Genomic DNA, 15,473 nt, shown 5'->3' with positions numbered 1-15,473 from the left:
CCAAATGGAAGATCAGATAAATTTTTCAAAAGTCACATAATTATTGATATCAAATCAGAGATTAAAATCCAAAATTATCTGACCCCTGAGCTTATTCCCTTCCAGCTGATTGTAAACTGAGCAGGGCACTGATTTTTCTTCTTTTATTTACAAATGAGGAAAAATAGATTTAGAATAATTAGTTTGTCCAATATAAATTAGAAAGTAAATATTTGAAACCAGGCTTTCTGAATTAGCTTTCTAAATACTGTTAATTTTAACATGTTAGCTTTACTGACGTTTTGGGTTGTATGTTAAAATTTTGATTGAATTAATAAGGTGAATAAAAATTCATAGTACATTTTCTTACTGAATTTTACTGAATGTAAGATTATAAGATTTCCTAGCATTTAATCACATTTTTATAACATTAGAAAATTTGAAATTTTCCACTCTAGCCCTACAGAATGACCAAAACTAAGAATAACTTCCCTTATTCACAAAACTGAGTAACTTTTATTACTGTTTTATTATGAAATAAGTGTTTTAAAAAATAAGTATTTTATTCATAACACTTCACAATTGATACCAAGCTATCATGAGACCATGTTCCAATTACCAATACATTTTTATGCTCGAGGTATGGGGTCTCATGAAGAATAAATGAAGTTTTAACTTAGCTTTAAAAACCACTGTGAAAATCAGAAGTCAGAGCACAGTGGAGTGTGGGGGGTATGGATGTGAGAGGTCACTTGGTGAGGAACACCCAGCCCAAGAAGAGTGAAAGGGGTGCCCACGGGTGGAATGGTCTGAGGTGTTGGTGCTCAAGTGGTATGATGAGGGTGTCCTTACAGCCAGATGATCCGGTCAAAATCCAAGAACAGCAATGAGAACATCCATTGAAGAGATATGATTCCATTTAAATAGATAATACTACTGATTTTAACCTTTGAATTAAACAGCAAACCAAGGGTCTACATTCGGAAGGAAGGAAGGAAGGAAGGAAGGAAGGAAGGAAGGAAGGAAGGAAGGAAGGAAGGAAGGAAGGAAGGAAGGAAAGAAGGAAGAAAATAAGGAAGGAAGGAGGGAAGGAGGAAAGGAAAGAAAGAAAGAAAGGAAGGAAGGAAGGAAGGAAGGAAGGAAGGAAGGAAGGAAGGAAGGAAGGAAGGAAGAAAGAAAGAAAGAAAGAAAGAAAAGAAAGAAAGAAAAGAAAGAAGGAAATATAGAAATAAAGAGAAAGAGAGGAAGAAAGAGAAACAGAAAGATTGTTGACAAATGTGATAATTACAAAGCTCAAAGCACTCCTTACAAAATTTATGAATTACCAAAAAAAAAGGAACTTCACAGTTTGAGAAGCCTTGGAAATGGCAAAATATTCAAGTGGACAGAGTGAATATCATCATTATGGGAAATATCAAAGTCATTCTCCATCCGATAAAACGCAATGAGAGGAACCATCATAACACTTACGTAATATTTCGCCAAACATGCATAACCTAAATCTAATCATGTGGACAAACCTATATTGAAGGCTATTGTCGCGCAGGGGACCCTGCTCGCTGCGCCATTTGTCGTGCAGGGTCTCAGCTCCCAATCCCTGCATAAGAACGCAGGACACGGTAAGGCCAAACAGGAACACCCATGGAGCCATAAGTAGGGGAGTCAAACCAATATATTCTCGCTGGCGGCTGGGCTGGAGACACAGGAAGCAGGATCTACATAATCTGCAACCCGCTATCCTAACAGCAGTCCGCGCTTGCCAGCCACCATCTTCTTGCTAGCCCCCATTCCTTTTTCTGCTAGCGTAGCCACAGCAGTTATATTAGTGGCCAATGGCTTACGGGTTACAGCTGACGGCCAACTAGCCACAGCTGCTGGCATCTGATCACAGTTGATGGCCATTTACTACCCGAGCCAGCACCTTTCTATGTGAGGCCGAGAGCCTGGAAACTGTTTTTTTGGGGTTTTGTCCCCACAGCTATTATAATCAGCCTGCAATATTCAAAAGAGTTCAGGTCGGTAGAAGATTGAGCAACTTGCAAAGTGAATTATACTAAATGAGGCACGTGATTTTGGATTGTATTGGGTTTCATTTGTTGCCATAACAAATTATGATAAACTTAGTCACTTACAGGAACTGAAATTTATAATCTTCTATAGGTCAGAATTCCAGCATAGACTTACCCCCAGCTAAGTTAAGGTATGAGACTGTTGTGTCCTTTTTGGAAGGCTCTAGGAGAGGATCCATTTCCTTGCTCATTCAGGTTGTTAGCAGAATTTGGTTCTGTGCATACAACCCCTGTGATCTCAGAACCAGCAACTGGATGTGGTCAAAGTTGAATACTCTCCTGTTGCCATCTCTTACTCTGTGACCACACCTGGGAAAGGTTCTCCACTTTTAAGGATTTGTGTGATTAGGTTGGGCTCACTTGGGTAATTCAGGTTATTCTCACCTCAGTGTCTCTAACGTTTATTACATTTTGCCATGTATGTAAATATACTCATAGTTCCAGCTATTAGGATAAAACGTCTGTGGGGACAAAACCCCAAAAAGCAGTTTCCAGGCTCTCGGCCTCACATAGAAAGGTGCTGGCTCGGGTAGTAAATGGCCATCAACTGTGATCCGATGGTCAGCAGCTGTGGCTAGTTGGCCGTCAGCTGTAACCCGTAGGCCATTGGCCACTAATATAATGGCTGTGGCTATGCTAGCAGGAAAATGAATGGGGGCTAGCAAGAAGATGGTGGCTGGCAAGCGCGGACTGCTGTTAGGCAGATTATGTAGATCCTGCTTCCTGTGGCTCCAGCCCAGCCGCCAGCGAGAATATATTGGTTTTACTCCCCTGCTTATGGCTCCGTGGGTGTTCCTTTTTGGCCTTACCGTGTCCTGCGTTCTTGGGCGGGGAGTGGGAGCTGAGACCCTGCATGACAAATGGCGCAGCGAGCAGGGTTCCCCGCGTGACATGTCTTTGATGGCAGAGGTGTGTAGGAGGGAAAGGGCAAGATTTCTGTCCACCACATGCATGTTTTTGTTCTAAAAAACTATTGGGTAATTTGGCAAAATTATAGGCAGTTTTACATTTTTAAGCAAGTACCACTGATATTGAGTGACTTTGGTCAAATGTACAGGTGTCTGAGGGATACACCAAGATCACCCAACCTTTGAAAGTGACCAGAGAGTACAGAGATAAGTTTTGCCTTATGCTTGTTTTGTTGCAGTATGGGGTTAATTAAGTAGCATGAGGTAGCTAAGTTGTTTGTTGATGCTAGGTGCTTGCTTATAATTTGTTGGATTCATTTTATTCAACTGTTGTGTAATAACTTTTATTGTTGAAAGGTAAGAATAACTATAGCCACGCATTTTTATCTCCTATACTTAGACTTCAATTAAAATTCTATATCTCGATTAGAGCAATTCACCTAACAAACGTGGTACACAAAATTCCTGCAAGGAAATATATTAAATCTGAGAGAAGCTTCAGTATGTTACTTCCATTTAATGTGTTTATTTTAGAGAATAGTCACTCTCTTAAGGTAGTCGGTCTTTATTTTTGTTATTTTGGGGGTTTTGTTTTTGTTTTTATTTTACAATTTGCTTTAGCTATTTACATTGGAAATACATTTACAGGCACTTTTTACCGTATTTTTCCTACTGAAGTAGAAATCAGGTCAAAACCCCCAGAAGACTAAAGTAATTAACCTGAGTAGCACATTGAGTCAGTTTTGCTAATACAGGTGCCCTGTAAATAATACATGATTTCTTTAAAGAGATCAAACAAATATAAAAGAAAACAATACCATCAACTATCTTCCCTATGTTATACTCCAATTCCCATGACTACTGAAACTAATAAAAAATAATTAATTTTTTTAAAAATAGAGCAAAATACCATCCATTTATAGGCATGTCATTTGATGGGTCTGTATGTGACTGTTTTCATGTAGTGTGTGTGTGTGCACCAAAAGTCATAGCAACACAACTATATGCTGCTAAATACCATAAATATCTAATTTCTGGACTGTGGGGACAAAGCGCCAAAAAGCAGTTTCCAGGCTCTTGGCCTCACATAGAAAGGTGCTATCTCGGGTAGTAAATGGCCATCAACTGTGATTGGATGGCCATCAACTGTGGCTAGTTGGCCGTCAGCTGTAACCAGTGAGCCATTGGCCACTAATATAACTGCCGTGGCTATGCTAGCAGAAAAGATGGGGGCTAGCAAGAGCGGATTGCAGAGAGGCGGATGCCGCCGGGGAGAATACAGTGGTTTGACTCCCCTATCTATGGCTCCGTGGGTGTTCCTTTTTGGCCTCACCATATCCTGCGTTCTTATGTGGGGAGCGGGAGCAGAGACCCCGCAGGCTGCCCCGCACGACATGGACCTGGAAAGGCTTCCTTTTAATTGTTATTAACAAAGATAAATTAAATAAAACATCTAATATTATAAAAATAGCTTGGTATTCACCAAAAAAAGATAAATAATTTGAACAATTTGATTTCCATTTTCTAATTCAAATATAAATTTCAGCTTAAATATAATACACAAATAACCCATTAATTGTTTTTTACTAATTATACACGGCCTATTTTAGCTTTAAAAAAATTTACAAGAGATTTATTCTGAATAAAATACTTTCAAAGTTTGTATTAGAATCACAGAAAAAAAAACAGAGTAAAAATACATTTTCAAAAGATTAAATGATGTACTTGATGTTATATGCTCAATAAACAACTGGATTAATGAGTATTGAGTGCTTCAGAATTCCAAACCAATCTTTTTTTTCCACTAAATCATAAAATTATGAAGCAAAAGTGAGTCCAGAAACTATAATCAAAGTTTTTATATAACTAGCAATTAAGCTAATGTAGAAAATGTTTTTTTCTCTAAATATTCAAACTTTTTTGACAGGTTTTCTCTAGCATGGTTTCTTTGAAATTTTGGCTATGGTATATTATATCTATTTTTTCAAGTTTGTTTCTTTGTTTACTTTATCCGATGACAATCATAAAGAATTGTAAAATCACACATTTTTAAAGAAAAAGAGTGAAAAACCTAGTTATATTTTGCTCATATTTCATGTTTTCATTGTCAGTTGGTGGCACTGAAGTAATTAATTATTATTCAGTAAAAAAAAGCCCTTTGCTATCTTTTTGGTCCTAGTTGATGAACTAGTGCATCTACTTGTGCTGTATTTAATGACACTTTTATTTCGTATCATTTGAGTGTTCTTTATCATGCATGGTATTCTTCAGAAGCAAGCAACAAAGTTACTGTAACTCATTCTATTGGGACACAAATGCCTTAATGAATTAATGCACTATTATCTTGGCTCACAGATGAATGGTAAGGGAAATAACAATGTTAGCAAATGTTTACAAGACAAACAATTTATTACCAAGGAAATAATTTTAGAAAAGGCAATTCTGATTTGCCTTTTCCCCCAGGTATTTTATGATTCAGAAGTAAGAGAATTAGAGGTAAACTTGGGAAATAAGGGGTGGGGGGAAGGGAGGATTTAAAATGGCTATTTCAATACATACCAAAAAACTGGGAGTGGTGAGAGACTGATAGAAAAGAAAATATAACTCAATATGGGAGGAGAAATTAGCCAAATGCACTAAAGAATTGGAGAACATCAGAAAAGATTATGAGAAATACTTCTGGAGGTTATAAATTGAATCCCTTAAATCTTATTTTAAAGGGTTACAAGTATGTATTGGATTTTTTTTAAGATCTGAAGCTTCCCTAAACATTTTCTACTTCCCTGATCTATTATTCTCAATACCTTCTGTGAAACAAACTGATAGGTACAAATGGCACAACAGACCCTTCCCTCTGTTCAATCACCCCCTAGTTTACACACTTAGTTCTGTCACCAGAGTTGAGTAATGAGCTCAAAATTTTGGCTGCATTTGTCCTTGATGCTATAACTTAATTAATCATTTTTGTAAACAGCAATAACACCAAATAAGAGAAAGAAAAAGAGTACTTTTCTTGGGTTCTTATTGAAATTATGTTGAATGTTCTATGGTACTCCCAATAAAATTAAGCTTCCTAAAATAATTGGCCTTGAAATAGGTGTAGATAAGCTAATTGTAAAAAATTGCAAGTCACTGTAAATTTCTAATTATAGTGCTTTGCAGGTATACGTAAGTTATTGCTCCAGTTGAAAGAAATGGAAACTGGAAATCTAAGGTGATTAATTATGGGTACCTTTTATGCATGAAAGATAACAAGGAAATCCAATCAGCAGACTTATGTAAGAATAAAATACCTTAGCCTTAGATAAAAGATAGACAAAAGAATTAACATTTATATTTTTAATTAAGATAAATTGTTATGTACATATTTTATGATTTTCTGATGTAAAGTGGTGATGAAAGACTCAGTACTGGTTCAATATAGATTCTAATGACATTCAATAAGCCATTAAAGGGTTATTATGATTATTATTATTATTATTATTATCAGCTGGCTTGGTGAATGAGAACTTTTGCAAAGACTGAGCCAAGTAGACACCAACATTCAAGGGTGTGTGTATACTTTTAGCATTTTCTGACTGACACATTCTGTACCACAAAAGATTCATAAACATAAATTTCTATCCTTACAATAAGAGTGTAACCATGGACAAACAGCACTTGGATATCAGATCAAGCCCAGTCTTGCTGAATCAAAATCTGCATTTTAAAAAGACCCTCAGGTGATTTGTTTTCTATCAAAACTTGAAAAGCACTGGCCTCAAGTTTTCTGAGTAAGCACACATACCTGATAGCATTTGAGTTATAAAAGTCCAATATTTAAAAGATTTGCAGGTAAGATTGGGGTAATGAACCTGGGAATGTAATTAATGTATATTGTATAGATCATAGTAGACTGTGGTGGATGTGCTTCTAAAGAAAAAGGTTAATTCTAGAGAAAAAAGATAATCTACACAGAGCTTGTCTTTGAAATTAATATGTATCATACCTTTGCAGATCCTAACTAGGAGTAAATATTTTTAAGGATATTAGATTATTAATAATTCTCCTGCTTTTTAAAGAATTGATTTGAATATATACTATGATCGCAACATAATATACACATATTTATTTGTTGAAATAATGGAAGTACAGTTGCACTATTAATTTGCAACAGGAACATCAATATTTAAAGCCATTGTTTGCCTTTGTTTCCTGCTGATAACTGTTTTCCTTAAAAGCACTACAAAAGACATTTTGAACAGATGGTGGCTGGTTTTCTCTATTCTGCATCCCCTCACAACTGCCACCGTGCCTCACCATTCATTAATCTTCCATAGACTTCCAGTAGCACAGCAACTAAATTACACACATACACACACTGAGGCCAGCGTTTCTGTCAGGCTTAAAATTAAACTGAAGAGTACTGTGCCAAGTCTTTCAACCAAACTTCACTATAAAACAGCTAGAAAAATAAACATTTAACTTGGAGACCCACCCAGGAATGTCCACTCTTAAATGGAAATTCTGGCTGGTCATTATATCTTAGACATTCTCTACAGCATGTATCAGAAATTTTAGAGTGCAATTAAATACTCAAAACATCTGGCTTGAATTCACCTTGACTCATAACTGTTTTTAAAAAGAGCTATTTCCTTGATCTTTGAAATAAGGAAAACAAAACAAACAAAGAAAACATCACACTGTTTTCACCAAAATTATCACCTGTTATTTAAAAGCAAATAAAATAGCACATATTCTTAAATTAGTCACTGGAATATATCTTCCAGACTACATATTTTCTAACAAATGGAGTGGATTTATCAAATATACAATATACTCCCTAATTTTAAATATATACTCTTACCTTATATGGGTAAATAATGTACATTTCCCAGGTAAATTTGTTTTTGGTAATTTTAAAATTTTGATATAGTTTTAAATTTAGGGAAAATTTGCAAGAATAGTATACAATTTCTGCCCTCCTTACCCAGATTTACTTAACTGTATAAATATTATCCCAACTGCTTCACTCCTATTTCTCTGTATATTTGTAACACATGCACTTTAATTTTTAATACTATTGAATTAAGGTGGATACATGGCATACTATAGCACAAAATTCTCCCATTTATATTTCCTGAGATCAAGGACATTAAAAAAAATGACCATAATATAATCTTGAAAATTAGTAAATTTAACATTACTATAGTACTATCACATAACCTTTGCTCCATATTCAGATTCAATGTCATCAGCTTGCATAACGTCATTTAGAGCTATTGTTTTTGCTGATTTACAATCAGATTTAGCATCTCAGCATTTAGTTGTCATATCTCTGGTTTCTTTTACTCTGGAAAAGGCCTTCAGTCATACCTCAAGTTTCATGATCCTGACACTTTTGAATATAGCAGGCAGTTATTTCATAGAATGTGTAAAATTTTGTCATGAGTAGATTCAGGCTATGAATTTGGAGAGCAGAAATACCACAGAAGTGACAAAGTCTCCTTCTCAGTGAATTGCATCTGGAGGAAACAGGAGTTGATTTTTCCTTTTAGTGATAATACTGACTTTGATCACTCAGTCAAGATGGTATCCACCAGTTTTCTTCACTGAAAAGTTAATATTTTTCCTTTAGTGATTAGTCTCTGGAAATACATTTAGAAAGAAGGTGAAAATAGTGGGAATATTGCCACTATTCTGTATTTACAAAACACCAATTTTGATATTTATAAACTCTAAGATATTGTTGTTTTATTCACAAAAGTAAACTTAATCACACTAGACTATTAAAAAATCAAATGCTATATATATCCACATTTTTTTGACTGTAAGCTTTTGTACTAAGTCAAATGACTTAAACTACAAAAGAGAAGCAACAGTTTCAAATTAAATAAAACTTTCAAATCTTCTTACATTTTGACACTACTTTTAAAAAAACATAATTTTGGTTTAAGGTAATAATACCATGTATTTAAACAAACAGATTTGTATTTTTGGCTTCATTTTAGGAAAATGGAGTTTAAATATTGATCGGAAAAATTTTGACTAATTTAATTGTTAGCATTAACCACAAACTTGAGATTGCAATTTAGAGCCAAAGCTATCTTAATTGCACCAGCTTTAGTGGAGAATTAACATTAAGGATAATCTCCCCAATTTTCATAATTATGGAGATTTCTACAATGAGACCAAACAGCTCAAGATATTATGAGTGGACATTCCTGTAGTGCTCTTTATATATACTTTGTTCAGTACATATTAACTACATATCTGTTATAAAATCATGTTAAATAGCTGTCTCCTTGGATTTACAATTTGAATATTCAAAATGTTATATTCTCCACATTAATCTAAGCAATTTTTTCCCTGTAGGGAAGTATTTCATGGTTCTTCATAGAAAGTACTGGGAAATTAACATTTATTAAGTGTGTACTTTGTATCAGTCTATTGTTAAAGGCTTTTTACAACATTATCAATATTTTAAAAGGTCACTCACGGGAAATAAGCTAAAGCAATGGGGGTAATAGCTTGCACCTAAGCTGTTTATGATTTGATTTTATTCTGTATGGTTGTATTTTAGAGAATGGGTAGGGTAAGCTCAAAGGGAATCTAATAAGATGAGGAAATTAATAGATTGATTTTAAGAAAAAAACATTATCTTAAATTAGAGAGGAAGTGGTTGTGAGTACAGTACAATATCAGCTCAGATATCAGATGGATTCATGGCTGTGTTTTAGATGAGGATGCTCAGAAAAGGATGGGTGAACATTGAAAAAGCAATTTCACAGAAACCTTTGAGACACGGAGAATATCAGTACTGAGCAATACTTAGATCAGCAAAAAGTGAAAATGGGAACCTTGGCACAGGCTGAAGTGCTTCTGAAATGTGTTCTGGACATCCAAGGAACAGATAGTCATTAGCACTCTGGTGGTTCCTTAACAAAAGGTGCCTTAACAGAATACTTCAGTGCTTTAAGCAGTGGCTATCTCCACTCATTTAGCCCATAAAGATTGTAGAGACATAATTAATGGCAGACACTGAAGTTGCCACATTGAATAAAACCTTTAAAAAAGAGATATTAGGTTTTGATTATTTATTGCAAAGTTTAGAGTGAATCAAGCTAAAATTGATTGTATATTTAATGAATAAATAGTGCATGAACTTGGCTTAATGACTGGTGTGTCTGGCTGTAAGCTGACAGAATAGAGAGTCAGCCATATTAAATATAAGTTGTGCAAATCTATAAACTAAAGTCATTTGAGATTTCCTGAAAGCACATATATACATACATAGATAGATATTGCTATAAAAATGGGTCATGTTTCATTCTACCCATGTAGCAAAAAGGCCATCTCTGAAATTTATAAACTAGAAATATAAAAGCAAGAAATATAAATTGATCTTCATATAACATTTCTAATTTCACAATTGATTGTTCTATTTTTATCCAAAGAACACAATTTCAGCAACTATTATATTATACAACAGTTTAGAAAATAACTCAATGTATTAGCTTCCTATTGCTGCTATAACAAATTGTCACAAACTTAATGACTCAAACCAATGCAAATCTTACAGTTCTAGATGACATAAATCTGAAATTGGTCTCACTAAGCCAAACTCAAAGTGTTATGAGGGTTGTGCTCCTTTTTGGAGACCTTTGGGGACAATCCGTTTTCTTCTCCAGCTTCTAGAACCTGCCCGCATTCTTGGACTCGTGCCCCCCTTTCATCTTCAAAGTTAGCAATAGCTTGTTATGTCTTTCTCACACTGTTCCACTCAGACACTTTTCTGCCCCCTTTTCCACTTTTATGAGCCCTTGGGTTCACATTGGGCTCACATGGATAACTCAGGATAATCTCTCCTTCTGCCATGTGAGACTGGGTGATTTATAACAACAGACATTTATTTCTCACAGTTCTGAAGCATGGAAAGTCCAAAATCAAGATGTCAGCAGATTCGGTGTGGGGTAAAGGCCTAATTCTGTTTCATACATAGTAATTGTTTTGCATGTCCTCACATGGCAGAAAGGGTGAGATAGGTCTCTGGGGTTTCTTTTATAAGAATCTTAATCCTAAACATGAGGGCTCCACCCCATAACCAAATCAATCCCCAAAGTCCCCACCTCAAACACCAACACTTTGGGATTCAGTTTCAAAATATGAATTTCAGGTGACACAGACATTCAGTCTATAACAACAACCCATATTAATTGTTTTCTGAAAACTGGCATATTTCTAATATATAATATTAGAATATATTTATAATATATTTATAACTAAGATGTGAATTTGGACACCTCATCCTTCAAGCTCTACCTAAAATTGAACAAATATTAACTCCAAATATTGTGGTAAGTCCACACCTGTTGCAATATTCATTTGAATTCTAAGAAACTGGGAGATGGGAAAGGGAGGTGGTCTAGGATTTCTTGGTCACCATGGCACCTGACTCAAGCTTTGACTGAAAAAACGTAGTTTGGAAATTGTTTCCACATTCTACCACTTTTTATTATCTGTGCATAAGTGGGTAGACACACACACACACACACACACACACACACACACACAGAAACACGCAAACTAAGAACTCTCTCAATATACATAACATCTACTTTACTGAAGGTTGAGAAGGGAACATATGTATATTATATTTATATCTAGGTTTACAGTAAGTGATCAATAACTACTTTTATAATTTATTAAAAGTCTAAAAGACCATTAAATTGATTAATAATTTTATTTTTACTTGATTATAAAGTTTTCTGTTAGAATGATTGCCTTTGAAGCAAGATGGACCTGGTCTGATAGCCTAGTTCTCATTCTTAGGTCTCCATAATGTTTCTGGCTCCTCCCACTTCTCAGTATCCTGCTGCCCACCAGTCACTAAGGCCCGGCTCCGGATATGTCCATCCCTGCGGGTGAACACGCACCAGTCTGGCATGGGCCCATCCATAGGTCACTGAAGCCTCCATCACTAAACGGTCTAATTGATTAGAGTAATCAAGAGTAATCTTTGCTCATCTGTGAAAGAAAATACCTATTTTGTACGGGTTTCTGAGGAATAAATGAAACGGAACGTGGAAAGTGACTAGCAATATAATTCCTGCTCTAAAATCTCTCTCTTCTTTGTCAAAAGCTTGTGGATACTGTATTTTGTGGTTTGCAAATGACCCCATAACACTGTTTTTATTGTTGCAAACCATTCAACCTCTGAACCTGATATTTTATGCCTCACTGTTAAAGAGAGAAAATCAGGGGTTGTCAAATTATTTAAATTTGGATGTAGTATATAAAGAGAGTAGATAGAAGTAATGTGAATCAAGGCTGAAATCATACAAATTATTATAGCTGGAAGTCAGAGACACTGTTAAATTATTATTGCTTAGACTTTTTTTTTAATATACACCTGCTGTGAAACTCTTGGTTTAGCCTGCCTTGCCAACCTAACAGTTTGTGCATACCTGGGTAATGAAATTCCAGGGTTCTCACAGATATGCTGGGTACAGATGGCTCAAAAGGATTCTTATGACAAATAGGCCTTTGGGATCCACAAACAGGACAATACATTCTCTAAAACTATAAGATTCCTTGGGGCAGTTGTTGACAGCTACAAAGCATACATGCATGGGCTAAATGCCAATTAAATGATGTATATTGGGTGATATAGAAAGACTGGGAAAAAGATCACACCCCACTGAGCTATATTGACATCTTAAATAGTCAGTAAACTACCTTTAATTTTACAAAATGCATTAGAATATGCCTAATAATACAAAATAAGTTTCAATATTTTTTTTTACCACATTAGAGGTAGAATGTTTCCTTTACTGTGAAAAAAAATGGACTGATCAAAACTACTAATAATCTTTAATTTAAAATGGTCTATGTGGTTATTACAATAATAAACTTGATAATTTGGGTCAATGATCTATTTAGTATTATAAGTAATGGATAAGTGTGTGTGTGTGTATGTGTGTCTGTGTGCATGTGTGCGTGTTATAGTAACACTTTAGTTTCAGTTTTTGAACACCTAAACTATGAGGCTCACTACAAAGAAAAAGAAAAAAAAAGCTAACTTGAATGTAATTTTAGAATGTTATTTCTAGTTTATAAAGTTAACTAATAAAATTTCAATGTTTTAGTATGTAGATAATTCAACATTAGAGGAAATAATTGAAATTATACTTATCAATTCTATTATTTGAACAACTATTAGATTGGTGTGGCTACAGTTAACCTATAAAAAGATGATGTCAATGCTTTGGAAAAATTCTTGGAATAGTGGCATTTAATCAGGTGACAGAAAATATTAGTTTGAAGATATTACAAAAAGAAGTAGTAAAGGCATAATTGGATCTGCTTTATGAATTTCATATTCTATCCTGCTTTAGGAAGGAATAAATAGATTTCTGACCCTGAACACATAAGTATTGTTTAAAAGAATCATAGGATCAGACCAGAAATAAAAGTATAAAATATTATCCCACAGAGAGCATACTGAGATTTATATTCCAAGCCAAAAAAAAAAAAAAAAAAAAAAATATATATATATATATATATATATATATATATATATATATATATATATATATATATAAATATATGTGAATAGCAAGAAAAATTTCCATGAGTAAAATAAAAATCAATCCCTGAATTTTAAGGTCAACTAGCTTCAGTATTAAATTTAGTGTCAGAAAAAAAAATCACAGCAAACAAAATAGTAAAACAAAGAGGCTAAATGTAAAGAAAACTAAAATCTGTTTAATTGTGGGGAAATGAAGAAAATTAAAAAGTCAAGTCAGGGATGCTCACCACACTGATCACACTCCAGGAGCCCAATGATTATAATCATCAAGACATTTTCAAACAGTGCACAGTAATGGAAAACATTGCAGGCAAGTCACAAACTGAGACCAAGCCCTGCAAACAAATAGAAATACCACTTGAAGAAAAGTGTGTTAGAAAAAGTTTTTAATTATTCAAAATCTTTAGAGGTGTTTAATCAAACCTAGAAAATATTACACTGTAAAAAGACATCTGTCAAACAAAACTAGAATAATTAGGAATTTATTTCAAAACTTATCTAGAGAATCAATGATTTAAAAAATTATACTTTACTCAAGTAAACTTATTTTGCAATATATTCACTCATAATAATTGCTAAAATAGGATACTACATATTTAGAATTAGATATCTCAGTTTTTGTGTATTTTCATTTTTTGGTAAAACTAAAAAATAAATGATATTAGAAATTGAAGATAGCCACTCAAAGGAGGAAAGCACATAAGGGGTGGGTTCCAAGCATGGAATTACAAAATCTAGTCCTGAGAGGAGAAAGGTATAAACAATAGGAGAGGAAGTATAATGACACAGTACAAAATGTGCTTTGAGCAGCAAAAGCAGTTAGTTACCTACAGGGGAGCTCCCATAAGACTATCAGCTGTCTTATCAACAGAAACTTTGTAGGCTAGAAGGGATTGGTGTGAAATATTCAAAGTGATGGAAAGCAGAGCCTACAACCAAGATTATTTTACCCAGCAAAGCTATCGTTTAGAATTGAAGAACAGATAAAGAGCTTTCCAGACAAGAAAATACTAAAAGGAGTTCATCACCACCAAACCAGTATTATAAGGAATCTTAGACTTAAGATTAAAAAAAAATAATTAAAAAGATAAATATGAATGATAAAATGGCAATAACTACATATCTATCAAAATTACTTTCAATGTAAATGGATTAAATGTGCAAATCAAAGATAGGGTGGCTGACTGGATAAGAAAACATAACCCTTACAGATGCTGCCTATGAGAGACTTACCTCAGATAAAAAGACACAAAGACTGAAAGTAAAGGGATGGGAAAAATTTATTTCATGAAAATAAGAACGAACAAACAATAAGCCGGCGTAATACTTATAGCAGACAAAATAGACTTTAAAACAAAGGTCATAACAAGAGACAAAGAAGGACCCAGTAATTCCACTTCTGGTCTTTAGCTGAAGAAATCTAAAATGCTGCTTTGAGGGGATGTGTGCATCCATATATTCATTGCAACATTGTTTGCAATGGCCAACATGTGGAGGTAGCCTTGGTGGTCATCAATGGAAGAATGGATAAAGAGGAAGTGGTACATCTATACAACGAGATATTGTTTGGTCATAGAACAAAATGCATTCTAGCCATCTGTGGTGGCATGGATGGACCTGGATGGTATTATGCTGAGTGGAGTACATCAAACAGCAAAAGACAGATGCAATGTGATTTCACTTATATGTAAAATCTAAAGAACAAAATAAACAAACAAACAAGAGAAAACAAAACAGAAACAAACTCATACATACAGAGAACATTTTTGATGCCAGATGGGTACTAGATTTGTTGGGGTGATACATGGGAGGGGATTAGGGGTAGGGTGAAAATAGTGAAGTAATTAAGAAGTACAAATTGATAGGTAGTTACAGTCATGGGATGTAAAGTAAATCATAGGGAATGTAGTCAATAACATGATAATAACTATGTATAGTACTAAGTGT

The sequence above is a fragment of the Rhinolophus hipposideros genome (genome assembly GCF_964194185.1).
Source record: "Rhinolophus hipposideros genome assembly, chromosome: 4".
In the NCBI taxonomy this organism is placed as follows: Eukaryota; Metazoa; Chordata; class Mammalia; order Chiroptera; family Rhinolophidae; genus Rhinolophus; species Rhinolophus hipposideros.
This window is presented reverse-complemented; position numbering follows the sequence as displayed.